Source organism: Dicentrarchus labrax, unplaced genomic scaffold, assembly GCF_905237075.1.
Source record: "Dicentrarchus labrax unplaced genomic scaffold, dlabrax2021, whole genome shotgun sequence".
In the NCBI taxonomy this organism is placed as follows: Eukaryota; Metazoa; Chordata; class Actinopteri; family Moronidae; genus Dicentrarchus; species Dicentrarchus labrax.
In genome coordinates, this window is record NW_026136718.1 from 16420844 (window position 1) to 16435327 (window position 14484).

At 41.8% G+C, this 14484-nt stretch overlaps 2 long non-coding RNA genes and 1 gene segment (V, D, J or C); 2 read left to right on the plus strand and 1 right to left on the minus strand.

Moving 5' to 3' along the window:
* Window positions 1-14484, minus strand: part of LOC127350485 (uncharacterized) — a 52068-nt gene that overhangs the window by 24001 nt on the left and 13583 nt on the right. The window lies entirely within an intron of this gene.
* The window catches only part of LOC127350483 (T cell receptor alpha variable 3-like), a 51828-nt gene that overhangs the window by 16708 nt on the left and 20636 nt on the right, over window positions 1-14484 (plus strand).
* Window positions 8280-8774, plus strand: LOC127350489 (uncharacterized). Its single transcript, XR_007880597.1, has 2 exons — window positions 8280-8344; window positions 8427-8774. It is a non-coding gene; the product is annotated as an uncharacterized LOC127350489 (long non-coding RNA).

A 14484-nucleotide genomic window follows, 5' to 3' on the forward strand; every position in this document is an offset into this window, starting at 1 on the left:
TAAATAATTATTTTTGCTCAATTATGTATCTCAAGTGCATTTATCATTACATATTTGTAGCCCGGTGTAAAAGTACAGGGTTTAAAACAAGTTAATTTGTAATACAAATAATTATTTAAGTTAATTAATTAAATAATTCAGTAATGCAAATAAAGTGAGGACGTTTAAATGTCGATTTCACCTGCCTTTTAATTCGAGGGAGACCAGCGAGTCAGCATATGTCCTGAGTAGCAGTGAGTTGCTGATTTTGCTTATCCACAGAAAGTAAATGCATGGTTTCTTGTGTTCTTCGTCAATATAGGTGCCGTAAAATAGTAACGTTTTAGAAGTCATTAATGATGCAAATTACCGAATGTTACATGTTGGTTTGGGTTGTCGTTTTGAAGCTAAGTTAGATAACGTCAAAGTTAACTTTCACCAATGGCTGTTAGCATCAACACCTTAAGTTCTCAGGGATTATTAACTTTTTAGTGCATAACGTAAAGTAACTGTTCGCATTTGTTTGTATGTAACGTTATAAAACATTTTTGTAAACTCTCCTTGCATTAGGTGGGCATCGTCACAAAGTTGAAAACGTGTCTTTCTGAACTCACAAACGTGATATGTGAGACAGCCAAGCTACCAACACGATGCAACACACCATGATGTTTTGCCAGAGGTCAACTGGCTAATTAGTGATATCATCTGTTTAAGTGCACAAGTGGAATCAAAATGTGGCAGGACTACATGGCACATTTTTATTTTTTTATTTTTCCACCTCTGTTGTATACTACAGTATATAAACAAAACGAATAGCAACTGAAATTATTGAGAAATAGCATGCTTCTGCACCATCACTACTTTTATTTTTGATACCTGAGTACATTTTGCTTCTAACATAACATACTAAATTAGTCAAGTGTCTTGTTTTAGCCACTTTCACTTAAGTACGTTTTTGAATGCCGGACTTTAACCGTAGTGCAGTATTTTCGTAGTCATTATTACTTCTTCTACATAAGTAAGGCCTCATTTACACTACCTGGTGCAAGTGGCCATTTTACCTGTAAGCAAATACAATCTAAGTTTGCAGGCTGTATACATTCATTTGAATTGAAGTTCATGTACTATAATTCAAACATGATGCATTTTACTTGAAGGCCCATGGAAGGTGACAATTCCTGCCAGAGATACAGTTCTGCACGCCTACTGCCACTTTGAGGAATTGACAAGCCATGATTACTCTTTTTCTTGTTTGCTGTGGCTACTATCCTCTAGTAGTTGTCATGGACCTACACAAAAAAGGAGTGTTCAACTTCCCTGGTAAGTCACAGTGTCTTGTGTGTTGGGAGGGAGTTATATCATAGTATTTTCAAAACTAGTTAAATGAATTCCTTTTTTTCAGTGAGTGACATCAAAGATGCCCCAGAGAACATTGAAGAGTTCTGGGACTCTGTACAGCTGCAGATGATTTCTCGTGGCTTTGTCCAAAGTATGTATATATTCATTTTTCCGTAATTAGTAATTACCCTCACTTAATGATGCAATGCACTTTAGCATATTAAGAATGTCACGTTTACTTTTCACCGGTCGTGCAAAGAACAGCTTCAGTGTAAGACCTAGTTTTGAGTACTGGGGCCCATGGATTGGAAAGAATACACTTCAATCTGAGATGGCGTTAAACACAGAATTTGAAAAAGCATCCTCTGCTAAGTCCTCCACTGAAGCTGAAGTCAGCATGGTGTCAGAGGACCAGCTGGTGGATGAGCTCATGAAGAAGAAAGTAGAGTTGTTGTGTATGCATGTATGTTTGTTTGAGTTGCATTGTGCAGTAACATCTTACTTTATTTCTTGTCTGTATTTCAAAAGGTTTCAACTGTGCGTAAACTGTGCCAGGCCTGTAATTTGGATGCATGGGATCGCGGATGGATCTGATTCTTAGACTTAGGCAAGAGATGAAGACACGACACTCATACGACAAGATATTCCAGAAAATCTGGGGAGCATCTGGTAAGGGTCACATTTAACTGCATGATAACTACCTAAGATTAGCTATTTGCACGTTTACTATTAAACTTTTTTTTTTCAATTTTCCATTGAAGGTCAGTGATTCTCTGCCCATATGGTGTGGTGTACAGTTTGAAGTTTAACCTGCGTGCAGAGTCTCCACGAGATTTTGCTGACCTCCTTCTATCCTGGAAACTCCTGCCAAATGTCACTGTTTATGACTTTGCTCGGATTCCGGCAACTCATGTCAACCTACGCTGGCCAACTGTGATACCTTTCAAACCACATGAAGGGAGATTGGCTGCATCGACACCATAGAACATCACAGCAGCTCAGCAGAACAAACTCAAGACCTCCCTACCATGGCTGACTGAAATGTTGCAGAATCCTGATAAAGATGGGCATCCATGCACTGGCTCCCCAGACCACTATGTCTTGTATGACAAATTCCATGAGGCCAATACCAAAGACCCTCAGGAAGTGTTGAGGAGGATCAACCTGGTTCCAGAACTTCAGGGTTCATTAAATAGCCAGGTGGCCGAGCAACTTTTTTCATGTATGCGCAAAAACAACTACTTCCTCAATAACATGGCACCCTCAACACACGTTTTTTTTTAAGAGAAACCGAATACATCACAGAAACAACAAAACGAAAGCACAGCTTTTAGAAAAGCAACTACAGAGAGGACGTGAGTCACATCGTTTGCAAGACATCACACTGGACAAATTTTGACAAGCAGTATTTGGTAAAAACAAATTTAAAGACATATGTTTTGTTTCTTAGTGGTAATTGGAAATATAATGCTTATGTTGCCTGATAATGATTTCTTAAACCTCAGGACCCCCAGCATCATCTTGAAGCTGTACCACCCATGTTCCTATGTTATAATTTTAAATATTATGCTTGTTATGATTTTGTTTTTTTCTTCAACAATCATCAGCCTAAATACGTATCGGACACCGACAACCCAGCGGGCGAGCTCATTGTAAAAACAGGAAAAAGTTGCCTGACCCGAGGCTGACCTCTGGGGGCTTGGATTGAACAAGGAAATGGAATCAATTGTGAGTTAACATTTGAACCCATTTAATTGTGAGCTAATTATGTTTGTATGTCATTGCCAAGTTTTAGTTTTTTGTTTGGTTTGCAGATAGGAAATCCGTGCTTTGAAATTATTGAGAAAATTGCTCAATAGGTATAAAAGGTATAAAACATAAATATTGTTTTCGTAATATACTTTTCCTTTTTATATTGTATGGGTATTTGCTCACATTTGAAATGTATTCCACAGGGGAAAACCATTTTTGTGGCTGACCTCTATATTGTACCATACATTTTTTTCATTCATTCATCTTCATCCGCTTATCTGGGGTCGGGTCGCAGGGGTAGCAAGTTCAGCAGAGGACCCCAAACTTCCCTTTCCCTGGCCACATCAGCCAACTCTGATTGGGCGTTCCCAGGCCAGTGTTGAGATATAATCTCTCCACCTGGTCCTCGGTCTGCCCCGTGGCCTCCTCCCAGCTGGACGTGCCAGGAACGCCTCCCTCGGGAGGCGCCCTGAGGCATCCTCATCAGATGCCTGAACCGGCTCTACTTCCGAGTCCCTCGCGGATGTCCGAGCTTCTCACCCTATCCCTAAGGGAGACACCGGCCACCCTCCTGAGGAGAGCCGCTTGTACCCGGGATCTCGTTCTTTCAGTCACGACCCATCTCTCATGACCATAGGTGAGGGTAGGAACAAAGATTGACCGGTAGATCGAAAGTTTCGCCTTTCGGCTCAACACTCTCATTGTGTGACAACAGTGCGATACAGGGACCGCAATACCGCCCCTGCTGCCCCAATTCTCTGGCCAATCTCCTGCTCCATTCTACCCTCGCTCGTGAACAAAACCCCGAGGTACTTGAACTCCTTCACTTGGGGTAAGGACTCACTCCCTACCCGGGAGTAGACGATCAACCGGTTTCCTGCTGAGAACCATGGCCTCTGATTTAGAGGTGCTGACCCTCATCCCAGCCGCTTGACACTCAGCTGCGAACCGATCCAGTGAGTGCTGAAGGTCACAGGCCAATGATGCCATCAGGACCACATCATCCGCAAAAAGCAACGATGCAATCCTCAGCCCACCAAACTGCAACCCCTACCCCCCACGACTACACCTCGATATCCTGTCCATGAAAGTCACAAACAGGATTGGTGACAAGGCGCAGCCCTGGCAGAGGCCAACACCCACTGGAAACTAGTCCAACTTACGACCAAGAATCCGGACACAACTCTCGCTTTGGAAATACAGGGCTTGGATGGCCCTGAGAAGTGGCCCCCTCACCCCATACTCCCGCAGCACTTCCCACAGGATATCCTGGGGAACCCGGTCATATGCCTTCTACAAATCCACAAAGCATATGTAGACCGGATGGGCATACTCCCAGGCCCCTTCCAGGACACCTGAGAGAGTAAAGAGTTGGTCTGTTGTTCCACGACCAGGACGGAACCCACACTGTTCTTCTTCAATCAGAGATTCGACAATCGTCCGGACCCTCTTTTCCAGCACCTTAGAGTAAACTTTCCCAGGGAGGCTGAGTAGTGTGATGCCTCTGTAATTTGCACACACCCTCTGGTCCCCCTTTTTAAATAGGGGAACCACCACCCCAGTCCGCCACTCCTTCGGCGCTGTCCCTGACTTCCACGCAATGTTGAAAAGGCGTGTCAACCAAGACAGCCCCTCAGCATTTCTGGATGAATCTCATCAATCCCCGGGGCTTTGCCACTGTGGAGTTGTTTGACTACCTCAGTGACTTCCCGCAGGGAAATTGATGTAGATCCCCCATCACACTCCAGCCCTGCCTCTATCACAGAGGGTGGGTTTGTTTTGTTTGTCTAATCGGGCTCAGGAGTTCCCCAAAGTGTTCCTTCCACCGCCCAATTATCTCCTCAGTTGAGGTCAGCAGTGTCCCATCCCCACTGTACACAGCTTGAATGGTTCTCCGCTTCCCCCTCCTGAGGTGGCGGACAGTTTTCCAGAAGCGGCTGGGTGCCATCTGAAAGGCCTTCTCCATGACTTCTCCGAACTCCTCCCACACCCGCTGTTTTGCTTCCCTCACAGCTGCGGCTGCAGTCCTTCGGGCCTGCTGGTACCCTGCAACTGCCTCAGGAGTCACCCGGGATAACATATCCCGGAAGGCCTCCTTCTTCAGTCGGATGGCTTCCCTGACCACCGGTGTCCACCACCATGTTCGAGGGTTACTGCCCCTTGAGGCACCCAAGACCTTAAGACCACAGCTCACAGCCGCAGCTTCAGCAATAGAAGCTTTGAACATCAACCACTCCGGTTCGATGTCCCCCGCCTCCACAGGAATGTAGGAGAAGCTCCGCCGGAGGTGGGCGTTGAAGGTCTCTCGGACAGGGGCCTCCTCCAGACGTTCCCAGTTCACCCGTACTACCTGTTTGGGTTTACCAGGTCAGTCCAGTGGCTTTCCCCGCCACCTAACCCAACTCACCACCAGATGGTGATCAGTTGACAGCTCCGCCCCCTCTCTCTTTACCCGAGTGTCCAATACATGCGGCCTCAGGTCTGATGATACGATCACAAAATCGATCATAGACCCTTGGCCTAGGGTGCTCTGGTACCACGTACACTTATGAGCATCCCTATGTACGAACATGGTGTTCGTTATGGACAATCCATGACTAGCACAGAAGTCCAGCAACAAAACACCACTCTGGTTCAAATCGGGGAGGCCCTTCCCTCCCAATCATACCCCCCAAGTATCTCCATCATTGCCCTCATGTGCGTTGAAGTCTCCCTGGAGTCCCCTACTGGAGCCCAATACAGGACTTCATTCAGGGTCTCCAAGAAGGCAGAATATTCTGCACTGCTGTTTGGTGCTTAAGCACAAACAACAGTCATAGTTCCACCCCCCACAGATCGAAGGCGTAGGGAGGCGACCCTCTCGTCCACCGGGGTGAACTCCAACGTAGAGGCTCTCAGCCGGGGGCTAGTTAGTATCCCCACACCAGCCCGGCACCTCACACCTTGGGCAACTCCAGAAGAGAATAAAGTCCAACCCCTATCCAGGAGTAAGGATCCAGAGTCTCGACTGTGCGTAGAAGTAAGCCCCACCAGATCTAATCGATAGTGCTCCACCTCCCGCACCAGTTCCGGCTCCTTCCCCCCCCACGAAGTGACATTCCACATCCCCAAAGCCAGCTTTTGCTGCCCGGGTCTGGTCTGTCTAGGCCCCCTGCCTTTACTGCCACCCATTTGGCATCGCACCCGACCCCAATGGTTTCTCCCATGAGTGGTGGAAAACTAACATTGTGTGATCCACTTGCAAGCTTACGTGTAAGTGCAACTTGTCCTACTGAATTTTATTCAGATTATATTTCTTGTGTATGTTACCAGTTTGCTTTTGAACTTTTCCTTTGTATTAGAATGATGCTTCAATCAGAGATGCCATTGTCATTACTGTGTGGAAACCTGGGCATTTCCTGCTCTCTGTAAGTAGTGATGCTTACTGTAACAGGTGGTTTTCATGTCACGGAAAATGTATATCAAATGTTAACAAAAGTATCTTCATTTTCTATTACAGTACTGTTGTTGTGTTGTGTTGTGTTGTGTTGTTTTGTGTTGTGTTGTCCTTTCACACAATGTTGAGTTCAAATGTCACTAACTACAATTACAGGTTTTGAAACCAACACAGAGAGAAATAGTCTTTCTTGACTGCAAATGTGCTGAAGCATCGTTAAGATTTGGTGATAAGGAGATGAGGGGACTTCTGAGGTCACTAACAAACACTTTTTTTTGTGTGTGCTTTTTGGAGTTCATGTTCCAAAGCTGTTCTAGAGAGTTCCGTATTTTGTTTTTTAACCAGGTCATGTTCAGATCTGTGTGACAGCCTTTTTATGGTGCAACATAAGTATAATTGTAGTTTTGTGTATCAAATCATGGTTATTAATTTTATATTAGTTTTACAGATTTAACATGATGACCTACCAACATTAACATATTTCAGACAATTGAGTCAAGAAACTGGCACCATAAAAAAGCCTTTTGAAATTATGTGTGGAGTGTGACTGCATGTAAAGGGATGCATGGATGGTCTGTCCCGAATCGGAACCAGTGACGCATGTTCATGAAAAGAAACCATATTGATCATTTTATTATCTATTACTATCTATTATTTATCTTTTAATGCAACTGTCTTTTAGAAACCTTTCCCAGTCACTAAATCCTGGCAACTGGACAGAGAAAACTGGATTACAAATTCAGGTAAGAGTATAAAGTATGTATAATATATAATAATGTATGTATATATTAATAGTTGAATAATTTAATACTGTAAAACAATAATTACATAATTGACTCCTTTTTGATATCTAGGGTTTTCCTATGACAACCGTACGGGATTGACTGTGGCATCTTCATGTTGATGGTAGTAGACATTATTTGTTATATATTTATTAGTTGTGTAATTCTGTGTGCGTTAAAGAAATAAGCATTAAAATAAAATTACTGCGTTTTATTCCTAGAATGCCCTTTACATCACACTGGATGCTCCCTATGACTTTTCTATTGTAAGTTGATTCATGCAATCAAAGTAAGCTCAAAATTACAACAACAAAACATTTATTATGACATAGTGTGAGTTTTTTTTTCTTTTTGTTTATTTATTTTTTTCAGATGGACATGCCACTTTTGCGACAGTGGTGGTGTATCATCCTTATGGAAAATTTTGACCTTGGAAGGTGAGACTGCAAAGATTTTTATATTTTAATGACTTGAAATTGTTACAAGAAATTTTTATTTATTTCTATTGTTTAATCATTTTTTGAGCCATGGAAAGCTGTTCGCCCACTGGACAGATGCATCAAAAGCCCTCCTGCGAAGTGAGGTGCCACCAGTATTTAGGCTGATGAAAAGGAAGGTGGATGACACAACTGAGGTCAGATTTTAATTTTGTTTGAGTTCCATCTGAGTTTTTCTTTTGTTTCAGGTCAGAAACCAACATTTCCATTTCCCTATTTTTTTTACCAATCTTTTTTCCAATTGTACTGCAATTGTGGGGTCGCTTTAAAGAATATGCCATTCACAAGTTAAGGTCAGACCTGCTGTCTGCAGTTTAAAAATAAAGTGTCTAGATAATGCATGATTGGATTGGAAAATTAACATTTGTTGAGCTCTCTAATATGTCTAGGTGGACATATTAGAGGAGGGCACTGATGGGATCTTTTCTTTTACTTCTTTTTGGAGCTTGTGTTTTGAATATTACAACTGATCATTTTGCTTATCTATATATTTTCAGGAAGAAGAGCAGCAGGCTGAGGTCTCCGTCAGACCTGCCGACGTGGACACACAAGTGGAAGGGGTAAGCTTTTTCACAGTATCTATTGGTCAGATACTGTTGGTGCAGTAGCTATGGTACAGACATCTTTCTGTCTTTTCCATAGGACTCGGTTGAAGATCGCATTCTTCGCGATTACAGACATGCAGCAGAGTGGGTTAAGGCCAACAAACAACTGTTCTCTGCCAAAGTGGACCTGCCTGATGTTCTGTACATGGGGGAGGAGAACCAGGCTGAGGCTGCTCTGCAGTATGGGAGGGTGTGGAAAGATCAAGTGGATGACTATGAAAAGATCAATGATCAATCCTGGAGCCCTTCAAATTCACATTTTACACACAGAGGATGTGGAAATTCTGTGAGGAAATGATGGACAAGAGAAATAATTTGGCCTATTGTGAATGTCACACAGATGAGTGAGTTTGTGTTCGAGAATAAATGGCTACAGAACATTTGATCATGTTGTGACATGGTGTGTTTTTTATGTTTTTCTCATTGATCACTTAATAATTCACTTGGATTATACTGTAGATATCAAGAGTTAGGGTTGTATCTAGTGGTACTTAGGTGTTCCAGCAGCACAAGAACATAATTAGCACAGACATAGAACCAAAAAGAAATTTATGGTGGTTAAGAATAAAAATACAGAATAATACAACAGAAAAACAAATTGAACAAAATATATAGAAAAAGAGCAGTGCAATAAAGTCAAAGTTAATGATAATGAAAAGGCAGTGAAGTACTGTATATACTGTATAGTACACAATAAAATGTATAGGCCTATGACATCTTATGAGATGTTGGCTTATGAATATGAGTAATAACTTAGATTTGTGTACTGACCAATGTTATTCCTGCCCTACATTGTTTTCATTGATCAACTATTTGACCTTCTCTTTTCAAGATCCTCAGCTTTATAGTAGGCTACAAAGACAATTGAGCCCCGAGTCATACCACCCACTGTTTGTTTTTCATAATGACTAAGTTGTAAAGTTATGCAGTGTAGTGTATATTAGTCTGCATATATAGCAATCATTAATGAGAAGTGTTTTGAAAGAGACAAAGGCTAATGCTTCAGTTGTCCAAATCAAAAGCTTTATTTTTTTTTCTTTGAATTAATACAGGTTATGGATGACTTATTGTCCCAGATTTGGACAGAATAAATCAAAATGCCCACGTTGGGGCTCATGCGCAACATAAAAGGAAAACACAGAACAAAACAAAGGTTTATCATATTGTCACACCCTGGCTCTTAAGGCATGACAAATATGAGAGATACACCACTTTAAGGAATAACAAAAAGTAATTTATTGAACAAAAAGTCAAATTATGAACTGAACAACTAAATACTTTAAATATAGAATGTGAATACCAGTGTAGTCAGTAAGGTGTGCATGAGGGATAATGTATGTATGTTGTAATGTGTACAAAACAAAATATAAGATGAGGCCACACAGCAGTCCTCAACCCACTGGCAGCGTGCCTGCAAAAAGAGAGCAACAAATTAGTACAAATCAAACAACAAGTTAGGACAAGTCAAACAATACAAACCAGAAGCAGCAGAGAGCTAGAACGGGCAACAGGGCCTTGATTATATAGCCTGGGAGCACTGGGCCCAGGTGTTCCCAGTTGGCACCAATTAACCCCCAGTCAACACCACAATCTGACCTGGCACAAACAAACACCAAACACTCAGTGACACCAGGGGGCGCAACAATATAAAAAAAACCCGATATATACTATAGACAAGGAATTGATAGATTTTACGTCATATTGTTTACTAATTAATGCATTTGTGAGGAAAGCGATTTTTATTCAAATTGTTTATCATTGATTCCACCTTTTATTGTTTCTCTACAATGAGTTTGCACATCACACTGCTGTGAAATTGAAACTGAATTTGAGCCTGGAGGCCTCAATGGTCGAGGAAAGTAGCTTTAAGGAGCTTTCAACCAAGTGTAATGGTTCAGGGTTCATCCAAAGAGAAAGACTGGAGTGGTTTCTGATAACACATTAAATAACTATGGGGAACACTATTGTGAAGCAGCAAGAACCCTGAACAAGAGACTGAATGAACAACAGAAACAGACAACATCAGCTGTCTGAGAACTCCAGACCAAAATCAGTCACAGCATTGACTGGGAAGGAGTCAAAGTCATCGACCACAAGTCATCCACCACCATAACAGACAGGGTAAGACATTAAGTCATGATGGCTTCTGATCCTGGCTGGGGCTGATTCAATATATCCAATATTAATGTTTGCTGTAATTATTATTATGGAACTATAAAATGTCCTCCATGTTCCCAGAATAAAGACTAAATCTTAAAAAACTGGACATTCAGCAAACATTTCTCTGAGGCAGAAACAATGTCATTGGTTACATTAAACTTTGGTAGGCAGAGAATCTGTAAAAAGGATTTTCTCTGGCCCCTCCCACTGACATTGAACTCAACCAATGAGATTGTTTCTGTCTCCAGAGCAGAAATGTTTGAGGAACTAAAAGCACAATCAGCTTGATGTTGAGGAGAAGGGCTGTGCAGCAGAGAGGCTCTTTAGTTTTTTCATTCTACTGCAGTGGAAGAACATTGCTCATCTGCTGTCAGTTTGACTTTAACAACTCCAAAGACATGTTGCTTTACCTCTTTTTACTTTTCTCTCACTTTATAGGTGAGTGTTAGAACAGAGATCAAAGTCTCATTTAACCTGCTGTGTTAACCAGATATAGAGCTTTATCTGTGTAAGGTTACAATTTCCATGATAGAACAATACATTTGGTTTATTAAATGTATCTAAAATTGATCAAAGATGAAAGAAAAATAATTTCTGTTGATGTCAGAATGTCTTGCAGACTAACTGACATGAATAATACTCATTTTGCAGCCCTGGGTTCCATGAACATCATAAAGCCAGACAGTACTGAAGAACATGTTGCAGAGGGAAGAAACATCAACCTGACCTGTAAATATGATGGTGCTATCAGCAATATCCAATGGTACCGACAATACCAGAGATCCAGACCAGAGTTCCTGCTCTACATCACAGAGGGAGGATCGATTCATCCAACTGATTCTGATTTCAAAGCTCACATTAACAAAACCGAGAAACGTGTACATCTGGAGATCATCTCAGCTAAAGTGCCACGATCAGACTCTGCTGTGTACTACTGTGCTCTGCAGCCCACAGTGACAGGAAACACCAAAACTCTGTACAAAAACCTTTGGAGCAAAGACAACAGAATACTCCACAACATCCACTAGAGGGAGTCACACACTGTTAAACTTCAATAGTATGATACAGAGTTGGTTAGAAAATAAAAAGCACATGAAATGAAGGACGGTGGTAACAATAAATCCACTGACATGTAATGGAGCTCAAAGTCAGCTTTGTTCATCAATCAATCACTTACATACCCATAACTGCCTCAATGTGAAACAAATTAAATAATGTAAAGAACGTTTGAGTAAAAAATGTAATATATAGAAAATCTGATCGTCAGCATATTGACAAATCACACATTTTTAATCAAGTATCAAACTGGTTGGTACCAAGAACTCAGTTCAACCCTTGGTCCTCTAATTTTCTACATTTTCTACATAAACACATCAACTTCCATTGTGTTGTTGACAATATGTGATGTTATACCATGGTCTGGGTGAATACTAGATTCTGATTGTGAGTGTCCATTAATTCCTGATGTAGGACACCTACTGAGTAATTCCAGTAAAACTATCTGTTCATTGTTCTATATGAATGTGCTGAAATAAACTGAATGAAAATCTAAATATTTCATAAATATATCTGACAACACTGAGTGTAGTCCTTCAGTTCCTCATCCTCTGAACACCACAGCCCCTAAACTGCTCCTCTGAACTTTTATTAGTGATCTTCCCACATCCCATACGCTATTCAGCTCGCTACTTCAGACTGCAGCCGTCAGAACACAGGACCTATTGTTCATAAAATCTGCATATTGATTTGGGGACAATTACAAGGCTGATAGCTAGCTAGTCTTGTTGTTAAACATAATGTCATATTATATGTACTTTCTGACGACCGTACGCAGTGTAATTGAATTTCAATCTTGCTAGCATAATGTTAGCTCTCTGTGTTGTAGCAGAGCCCAAGTGATCTCTGAGCAGAGGGAACTAGAAATATCTCTCGCTGCCAAGGTTCGTCCTATTTAATGGAGCAGCGAACAATGTTTCCATTGCATTACAACCTTAATTATCTAAATTACAAGAATGCCTTCAGGACATAAAAACCTGGATGACCTGCAATTTTTTGTACTTGGCCCCGATCACCTTTAAAACTCAAAAAAATGTGTTACTCAAGATCAGGCATGTCCAAAGTCTGGCCCGCGGGCCAATCACGGCCTGCCTTAAGAATTCATATGCCCCTCAGCTTCGGTCTTATAATGTGTTATTTATGGCTCGCTAGCTTTGTCAGAATAAATAAATCATAAAACTTTAAAAATGTAATTCCTCCTTTCACCACACGGTGGCAGCATCATTTTAATACTATCTGGATCTGCGAACCCTTCTCCATTTATTTCTGCCATGGCGACTGCAAAGAAAAAGAGGAAAGTTGACAGTGAAGGCCGCTTTCAGGAGCAGTGGGAATTACAATACTTCTTCACTGAAAATCGAGGCAATTGCGTTTGTCTAATTTGTAAAGAGACGGTTGCCTTGTTTAAGGATTTCAACGTAAAGAGACACTACGAGACTAAACATGCTAGCACATACAACAGGCTAGCAGTGACCACGCTGAAAAAGTGAAGCAACTCTAAGCTGCTCTGGCATCACAACAGCAATTCTTCACAAGGGCCTGTGAGTCAAAGGAAAATATCACCAAAGCAAGCTACGAAGTGGCCATGTTAATAGCTAAACATTGAATTGATACTGTCAGATATTCAGAGACAACTGGGGGACAGGGGAGTGGCTTTTGATAATTTCTCATTAGCCTGCAATGAAAGCACAGATGCATCTGACACTGTGCAACTACTGATTTTTTTAAGAGGAGTTGACGACAACATGAATGTGACAGAGGAGCTGCTTGACCTCCAAAGCCTTAAAGGCCAAACCAGAGGAACGGATTTATTCGTTTCTGTTTGTGAAGCTGTTGATGACATGAAACTACCATGGAGTAAAGTTTCTGGGATCACTACCGATGGTACGCCCGCCATGGCTGGTGAGCGAAGTGGATTGTCCACACTGATCTGCAGTACAGTCAGTGAAGGAGGAGGTAACACTATTAAACTTCACTGTATAATTCACCAGCAGGATCTCTGTGCCAAACATCTCAAATTTGACCATGTAATGAAACCAGTGGCAAAGGCGATCAACTCTATTCGCTCTAAAGCTCTATACCACCGACAGTTTCAGCAGTTCTTGCTTGACATCCAGGCTGAATACGGAGACGTAATATATCACAACGATGTGAGGTGGCTAAGTCGGTCGGGGGTCCGCACTGCAGCGATTTTTCTCTCTCAAAGAGGACATTGGACATTTTTTGGGTGAGAAGGGACAACCAATGGAAGAACTGTCCGATCCTGTATGGCCGGCAGATTTTGCTTTTTTGGTTGACACAACGAAGCATTAATGCGCTGAATGTTAATCTTCAAGGGAAAGATGCAGTGGTGAGCCAGCTATACGCTCACATCAAGGGCTTTGGAACCAAACTACAACTTCTCCAAAGACACTTGTCCTAAACAGGGCCCTGCACCGCGCGTTTCCCAGCTTTGAAAGAGGTCATTGACAGTTTGCCACAGGACTACATTGGTGCGCAAATGAAGAGTTATGCAACAGCTCTCACATCTCTTTCTGTGGAATTTACCAAACGCTTTCGGGATTTTGCAGTTATTGAAAAGGACATGTTGCTTTTCTCTTCTCCCTTCTCCATGGACCCTGATGATGCTCCTCCACAGCTGCAGCTTGAGCTCATTGAGCTACAGTGTGACGATAAGTCCCACGGAAAACACCAGCAGTTTTCTCTTGTTGACTTTTACCGACAGCTGGACAACGGCAGGTTTGCAGAAATGTGATCATTTGCTAAGAAAATGCTAAGCTTATTCGGCTCCACACATTTGTGTGAGCAAACATTCTCAGTCATGAACTTAAACAAGAACCGATTGAGGTCAAGACTAAGTGACTCCCACTTACGTGACA